Below are 8,313 nucleotides of genomic sequence, written 5' to 3'. Positions count from 1 at the left end.
CACAGTAGCCCTGCCAGTCACAGAGAGTTTGATGTGCAAAACCCCTTCCACCTTCTCCATAGACTCCCTCAGACATGTATCAGAATCTGCCCAGTGTCCCATCATGATAAAAATTGTATTTTCTCCCTGTTGGAACTTAATCATTCATACTCTGCTATTAAATAATCTGGGTTCACAATGTGGATTCTTCCATTTACTAACTCTGTGATCTTAGGCAAGTCTTTCAATATTTCTATGATTCAGTTTTGTCCTTTCTAAAACAAGGTAATTGTTCTTACCTCAGAAGGGAGTAGTAAGGATGAAATCAGTTAATGAATACAAGACACTCAGGACAGGCCTTGCACATAACAAGCAGTCAATAAATATTAGCTATTATTATTATTTGAATTAATATAATAATACTCTCCCTCACGATATTGTCCATGGTATCTTGCATTGACATTTAACTCTTAAGTTGATGTTTAGCTTTCTGTGGATACGTGCTTTATCCTCTCCCAAAAGCTCGTTCACGACAGAGAGCTGTCATAATTGATTGCTATCTTCTGTGATACCCAGGACAGGGCTCTGCATTCAGTGAGTACTCACCAAAGAATTGTTGACTCAGTGGATCCACCTCCACCAGCAGATGGGATGCAACAATTTCTCTTCTGTCAGCTTTAGAAAAGTTTCGCCATCTCTTTTGCAAGATGGAGGATCTAACAAATTAACTTTAAAAATTGGCCAGTTAAGGGAAGGTTCCGGGGTTCTTTGACGTGATGGAGACAAAATAGCTGTTCTTTGTGCCAGCTGGAAACAAGACCCAAAAGAATGGGGCTCACTACAGCTGAAGAGATTTGAGTTAGGTATCAAGCACTTCCTCGCTCTACTGGGGCTTAGATACACTTTCAAAGAAGGTCGTGGTATTTTCTTTTCTGAAGATTTTTAGAGAAGGTGGATACTGCTTGATTTCTAGTATGGCTGGGTGAGGTCCCACTGGGGTTAAGTAGACAGATATCTAAGTGTTCTTTTGAAGGCTTGGGGTGGACAGAGCAAAGACAGCAGAGCCTTGGGACCCAAGTCCTAGAAGTCAAGACCTACACATCCCGGCAGATCCCACTGGAGCACGAGGCCAGCCACAGAAGCTGTGCCAGGGCTACCTCTTTCTCTCCAGGTTGTGCCGGGGCAAGAGTTTGGGGGCAAAAGAGGCGGAAATGAGCTGAGGAATTAATGATGTAATTTCCCTCCAGCAACCTGAGCTCCTTGGGAGAAAGGTGTGGTATTATTATTATGAATCAGAATTTCTTCTCTTTAAATCCCTTCTTCACTTAATACTCTAAACAAAATGAACCATTTCTAGGAAAAGGGAGTAGGAGACTTGAGAAATGGTTTTCCAATAGAGTGGAGTGTTTCGGATCCTTTCAACCAGTTTTCCCAGACTTCTTTTTTTTTCCTCTCAGGATCAAATGTCACCAACTGACCAGACACTATTCTGTCTAAACAGGAAATTCCCTATCCCTGAGCTCAATCTTCTCCTCCCTTCTCCCCTCATTATATTTACCCTTTGACCTGAACATAATATAAATATTTAATCTCATTTATTACCTGAAAATTATCTGTATTTATTCTGTTTATTTAGTGACAGTTACTTGAAAACAAAACAAAAACTACCAGATTTGTTCAAACAAACAGTGTGTCTGATTTTTCCACTAAGGTAATCTCTTTTGGTGTTTAATTTAGATAATTGACTCGTCACTCCCCAAACACACCATGGATTTTCCCAGCCTCCTTGCTTTTGGCCTTTCGTCACATTCTCCCACATACATCTTTTCTCTGTCTGGCAAAATCCGATTCATCTTTCAAACCCTATTTCAAACACCCACTTCTCTGTGAAGACTTCCCTGATTGCCCCTCCCCCATCTGCTGCTGGACCAGCGCTCCCTTCCCTGCCTTCCAAGAGTGCCTTGGGTGTACCTGCATCCTTGGTCTTATCACAACATGGGATTCCCTGGGACCTACTAGGAGGTTTTAGAGGATTCCAGAATCCTACTCCCTGACTTCAAGTACAGACTCTACAACTTTCTAGTTTTGAGACCAAAGGCAAGTGTCTTAGCTTTTTGATGGGCCAGGGAGCCCATCTTATTAGGTTTTACTTAATAAGCCCTCAGCTTCTAGGAGATGCTATTCAGTCCTTGGGGGGTGGTTATAGATAAAGAAGAAAAGGGAACTGACTGGAAGGATAAAGATGGAGATGGGGGAAACTAGAGGGAAGAAGGGGGAAAAGAGGAAGGATTTTTCTAAAGAGGGAAGAACATATCATTTGGGAGTAGTTGAGACCCCAAACATCTAATCCATAAGTTAGTATCCCACACCCCAACCCAGCAGCTGCCATGGCCTATAGTTTGTGGGGTGCAGGTTCATCTGTCAGCCAGCTCTGTGCTCCTGTACACCAGCGAGGCCTGTTCTCTATATCTGTGAGTTTGCTTCTCTTTTGTTATATTCACTAGTTTGTTGTGTTTTTCAGATTCCACATATAAATTATATTATATGGTATTTGTCTTTTTCTGACATATTTCAATAAGCATAATACCCTCCAAGTCCATCCATATTGTTGCAAGTGGCAAAATTTCATTCTTTTTTATGGCTGAGTAGTATTCCATTATATATATATATATATATATATATATATATATATACCACATCTTCTTTATCCAGTCATCTGTTGGTGGACACTTAGGTTGCTTCCATGGAGTTATAATCTCTTTGTAAAGCCCCTAGAGGTTGGTTGCCCCTAACATTTCCACTTTCTTAACTTTGGAGATTCATGAAGATCTTGAGATACAATGCTTGGGAATGTCAAGGATTTACTGTACATCAAAATATTGATAGTGTGTTATCTCTGGTTGTTGGGATAATGGATGATCTCAAGCAGCTGGGGAGCAAGAACAGGACGAGGCATGGACAGGCAGGTTCCCTCGGTCTGTCCTGGCACAGCTTATGAAGTCTGCCTCTCAGGCAGGACCTTGCTTTGGGTCTATCCTTCCTCCTCCCATACCAAGCCAGATCCACTTAGCCTGGGACTGGGAGTAGCTCGAGGTCAGATAACTTGGGATCAGCTTATTATTTTAACACCCACGTCAGAGCATGCCAGTCCCTAGCTCCCAGGGCCCCATGGCTGCCCCAATCACTCAGGAGACAATCCAAGGTCCTTACCATGTGGCCTGGCCCCTGCCTACTTCTTTGCACTCTGTCCCCACCTGTCCTTGCTGCTTCTTAAATACACCACACAGATTCCCTCCAAAGGTCTCTGCACTTGCTGTTGCTTTTCTGAGGATCCACTCCTTCAGAGACACGCCTGGCCTTTCCCCTCCTTTCTTCATGTCTCTGCTCAAATGTCACCTCTCAGGAAACGCCTCCCATGACCACCTTACCTAAGGCAGGCCCCCATCAGTCACCTCCCACTCACCCCGCTGCACTTACCTTCCCCACACCCATCTATCTAACATTACATCTGCACCCCAGTCACTGGCTGCTTCCTTTGGCTTTTGTCTGACTCCCCCTGTATATATGCTCCATGACTGCAGAAACTGTGTTGTGTTTACCACCATGTCATCAAAGTCTGGCATGTCATAGGTGCTCAGGAAACAGCTGTTGAGTGGATGACAGAATGAAGTATTGCAACCACCATATTCACAGTGAGGAACCCAGGGCCCAGAGCAGGAAGAACTTGTTCAAGGTCATATGTGCTGGCTCGTGTGTGGCAGATCCTGAGTCAGCCGTGTCTCCTGGCGCCCAGATGGAGGCCACTGTGATCTGGGGAATGGCCCCCTCACTCACACACACCCCCAGAGTGGACTCTGAAAGGGAGACTTAGCCCCAGACAGCCCGGTGCTCAAGGTTGCTTTCTGGCTGCACTTGAGTCTCTTCACATCTCTTACGCCAAGTAGGTTCTGACTTCAAACAAAAAAGTGCTTAAAAAAACCAGGTCAAGGGACTTCCCTGGTGGTCCACCGGGTAAGACTATGCGCTCCCAATATCCAGGTTCGATCCCTGGTCGGGGAACTAGATCCCACATGCACGCCACAACTAAGAAGTCCACATGCCGCAACTAAAAGATCCCACAGGCCTCAACGAAGATCCCATGTGCCACAACTAAGACCCGGCGCAGCCAAACTAAATAAATAAATATTATTAAAAAAAGAAAAGAAAAGAAAAGAAAGAAAGATGACCCTACTATTAAAAAAAAAACACAAAACAAAACCAGGTCCTGATGATTACAGGCTGGGGGTGACCAGTCCTGGATTATGTCCACAGAAGGCAAGACAAGAGTCCACTGGGTTTGGTTAGAGTGTGGTTAGAGGACAGAAGGAAGCCAGAGGAAGAACAGCTGGAACCAGAATGGGTGTCCAGGACAGGGTGAAACATTGTGAGAACCCTGGAGAGACAGGAGAAAGCCACAGCTATCCATTTATCCATTTATGTGACATTCATGCAGTCATTCAGCAGATACTCACTGAGTGCCCACTGGAGTATCTCAGGATATCTAAGGACTCTGCATGGGTGGGACAACCTGTGAGTCCTCACAAGCCCACGGAACCTGATCCTGTATGAGCTGTCTTCAAAGAGCCTCTTTGTAGAACAGCTCAGGGGATGAGAAGTTCCCAGCAAAGAACTTGACACCATCTTCCTCCTCTTTGCTCTGGTTCAGTGACTCAGATGACAATGACATCCACACCAGATTCATGGATGCTGGACTATCTGGACCCTCCATGGCTCATTTTGTCCATCTGCCTGCCCCTAAAAATAAACAGTACTTTCTTAGACCCAGGCAAGGATGGGTCATTCTTAGAGACTCCCCAGCAGAATTAATCCCACACCTCCTTTGTTCAACATTGTGTAACTACTCTCAGCCTTTCCATCCTAAAGCGTCTTCTGGAATCTGCCCTCATACCTTTCTGCCGGAGCTTTTTAAGTGCTTGTTTTAAAGTCAGTCTCAGTCAGTCATCACAGATGATTCTCCAGACACCAGACCCCTTTTTGCACCATTTACTAAAGAATACATTACAAAATTAATCAATCAGCCAACAAATATGCATTGAGTATCAATGATACGCAAAAATCTCTGGTAGGTTTAGGGAAAGGCACAAAGGGAAAGCAGAGGAAAGAGCAGTGGCTCTGGAGACAGAGATTAAATTGGAATCACAGCTCTGATTCTTGTCCCCGTGAGGACAAATCCTCTTCCCCCTGTGAAGTTTATCATCTGTGAAATGGGGTGAGCAGTTTCTGCTCTCTCTATCACCCTGGGTTGTCGTGGAACTCAATAAAGATTATCATAGGCAGGGGCTTTATAAACTGTAAAATTCCATAGAAATGTGAGTCAGATGCAATACTTTATAGTGGAAAAACACTGAACTTACAGCCACAGGGCTGAGTGGGCCTGACTCTGTCAGTACTGATTCCATCACTTACTTCCCCTGGGACTTTGCGCAGTTCATTTCACCTCAGTTTCCTTCTCTGTAAAAATGGCTTGTTGTGCAAATAGAGGCACTGCACATAAAGAGCATCCCTCATTGGCTCCTAGTACCTCACAGATCCTCAGTCTGGATTTGTTCATTCCTTTGCAACTGATGCAGGGAGAGCAGTACAAGCCAGTAACCAAGAAGAGATTGTAGCAGTGAACACCTTGGTCCAACCAGGCCTGAAGGGACAGCCTGAGGATCAATGAAAAATGAGACCAGAAGGGCTGTGATATAAGGGAGATGGGGAGGCGAAATGCCAGACTAAGGACTTTAGGCTTCAGAGAACCATTTATGGGCATTAGGGAGCCATGGGTGGTTTTAGAGCAGTAGGATAATAGATGAACACTCTTTCTGCTCTTTTTGGGAAGTGGCTCAGGAATGGGGAATATCCTGGAATTGTTGGGTTCTTTACTCCAGGGCTAGGTGCTAACCAGCTGGAATGGAACACAGGCTTCCGAAGGTCAAGGTCTGACCAGCACCTCCTTTGCATAGCTAGAGCTCAGAGCAAAACCTGCCCATCTTCCTAGAACTTGGGCCTTGTATTAGTCATAAATAGCTGTGTAACAAATTTCTTCAAGAAGTAGTGGCTAAAAAAAAAAGTTTATTTTCTCATAGTTTCTGAGAGTATCCTAGCTGGGATGTTTGAACTCTGGGTCTCTCATGAAGTTGCAGTCAAGATGTCAGCTGGGGCTGCAGTCATCTGAGGGCCTGAGAGGGGCTGGGGTTTCCACTTCCAAGGTGGCTTGGGCATGTGGCAGCCAACTTGGTGCAGGCTGGTGGCAGGGGGCCTCAGTTACTCACCATATGGACCTATTCACGGGGCTGCCTGAGAGCACTCGTGGCATGATGTCTAGTTCCCCAGCGTGACGGTCCAAGAGAGAGCATGGCTATAATGACTTTGATGCCCTAACCTCAGAAGACACACACTCTCACTTTCATGGTGGTCTCTTTCATCCCGGTACAATGTGGGAGGGGTCTACATAAGGGAATGAGCAAGGATCAATGGGCGCTTTCTTAGGGGTCTGGCTACCATACCCAGGAAAGTAGGATGTGGAAGAGAATGATCTTGGAACCAAACAGACCTGAGTTCAAATCTCAGGTCCTTGACTTACTCCCTGTGTGACCTCGTGCAAGTCACTGAAATCTCAGGCTTTAGTTTCATCACTGCAAAATGAGAATAAAAATAATAGCACCAGCATCAGAAAGGGTTATGAGGAGTTGGCAAGGTGCTCCTCACAGAGCTTTTGGTCCAGCTCCAAGCCCAGAGTCCATGTTTGGTAAGTGGGAGTTTTGTTTACTGGTATAATGCACAGGCAGGTAGGAGGACTGTTCTAGAAGCACAAACCATCCGTGCGGTAGACTGAATAATGCCCCACCCCCCAGGGATGTCCATGTCCTTATCCCTGCATCCTGTGAATACATTCCCTTATATGGCAAAGGGGATTTTATAGATGGAAGCCAATAATCTTGAGACGGGGAGATTGTCCTGGCTTATCTGAGAGGACCCAAAATGCAATCACAGGGGTCCTTAAAAGAGGCAGACTGGGGGCTTCCCTACTTCCCTAGTGGCGCAGTGGTTGAGAGTCCGCCTGCCGATGCAGGGGACACAGGTTCGTGCCCCGGTCCGGGAAGATCCCACATGCCGCGGAGCGGCTGGGCCCATGAGCCGTGGCCGCTGAGGCTGCGCGTTCGGAGCCTGTGCTCCGCAACCGGAGAGGCCACAACAGTAAGAGGCCCGCGTACCGAAAAAAAAAAAAAAAAAAAAGAGGCAGACTGCACTTGCCCCTCTTGGACCCTGGTCACCCTCCCCTCCTCCACTGCTCCCCCTTAAGACCTTTGCAAAGTCAGCCCCCAAATCACTGTGGAGAGAAACCTGCTTCAACCGAGTTCTTGCCAGCATCTCCAGGCCAGCCCTGAGGAAAAGGCTTCTTGGCCAGGACACTAGAAAGTTTCCAACCCTTCACAAACCCCCTCCAGGCAGGGAATTAAAATAAAAAGACAGAGAAGGGGGAGGAGCCATCTGAGAATTAAGCTTTCCCCAAACACTTGAGCAAGTCTTAAACGTCCTGAGGACTGCGGCCCAACAAGTTCTAACTCACCAAGAGCTCTTCCCCTCCAGCTGCACCAACTAATTACAAGGGAAAGGTTGAAAGGGAAGTTTTGAGCTTTTCATGACAGTGCAGTTTTCTCTTTTTACTCTCCTGTCTTTCTCCTCCTCATCTCCCTTCTCCATTCTCTCTCCCTTGCTTCCTCTGTCTCTCATTCCTGGCAACAGGTTCCTGCAGGTAGGTAGGAGCTGGCTGGGCCCACTGAGCACAGACTCAGGTGTTGGAAGGAAATACCAGAGGTCACAGAATCTGATCCCAGCGTCTACACAAAATCACTGCTCCCCCGTCAGCATCTTCCAGAAAAAGGTTAGCAAACAGCCTGGACTTCTCCTTCTCAAGACAGCATTTAAAGGTAATAATTTCTCCTTGTACAAGTAATGCATACTCACACAAAAGGTACAAAGAAGACACTTGAGATCATCCATTATCCCAACAACCAGAGATAACACACTATCAATATTTTGATGTACAGTAAATCCTTGACATTCCCAAGCATTGTATCTCAAGATCTTCATGAATCTCCAAAGTTAAGAAAGTGGAAATGTTAGGGGCAACCAACCTCTAGGGGCTTTACAAAGAGATTATAACTCCATGGAAGCAACCTAAGTGTCCACCAACAGATGACTGGATAAAGAAGATGTGGTATATATATATATATATATATATATATAATGGAATACTACTCAGCCATAAAAAAGAATGAAATTTTG

The sequence above is a fragment of the Physeter macrocephalus genome, chromosome 2 (assembly GCF_002837175.3).
Source record: "Physeter macrocephalus isolate SW-GA chromosome 2, ASM283717v5, whole genome shotgun sequence".
Classification (NCBI taxonomy): domain Eukaryota; kingdom Metazoa; phylum Chordata; class Mammalia; order Artiodactyla; family Physeteridae; genus Physeter; species Physeter macrocephalus.
This window is presented reverse-complemented; position numbering follows the sequence as displayed.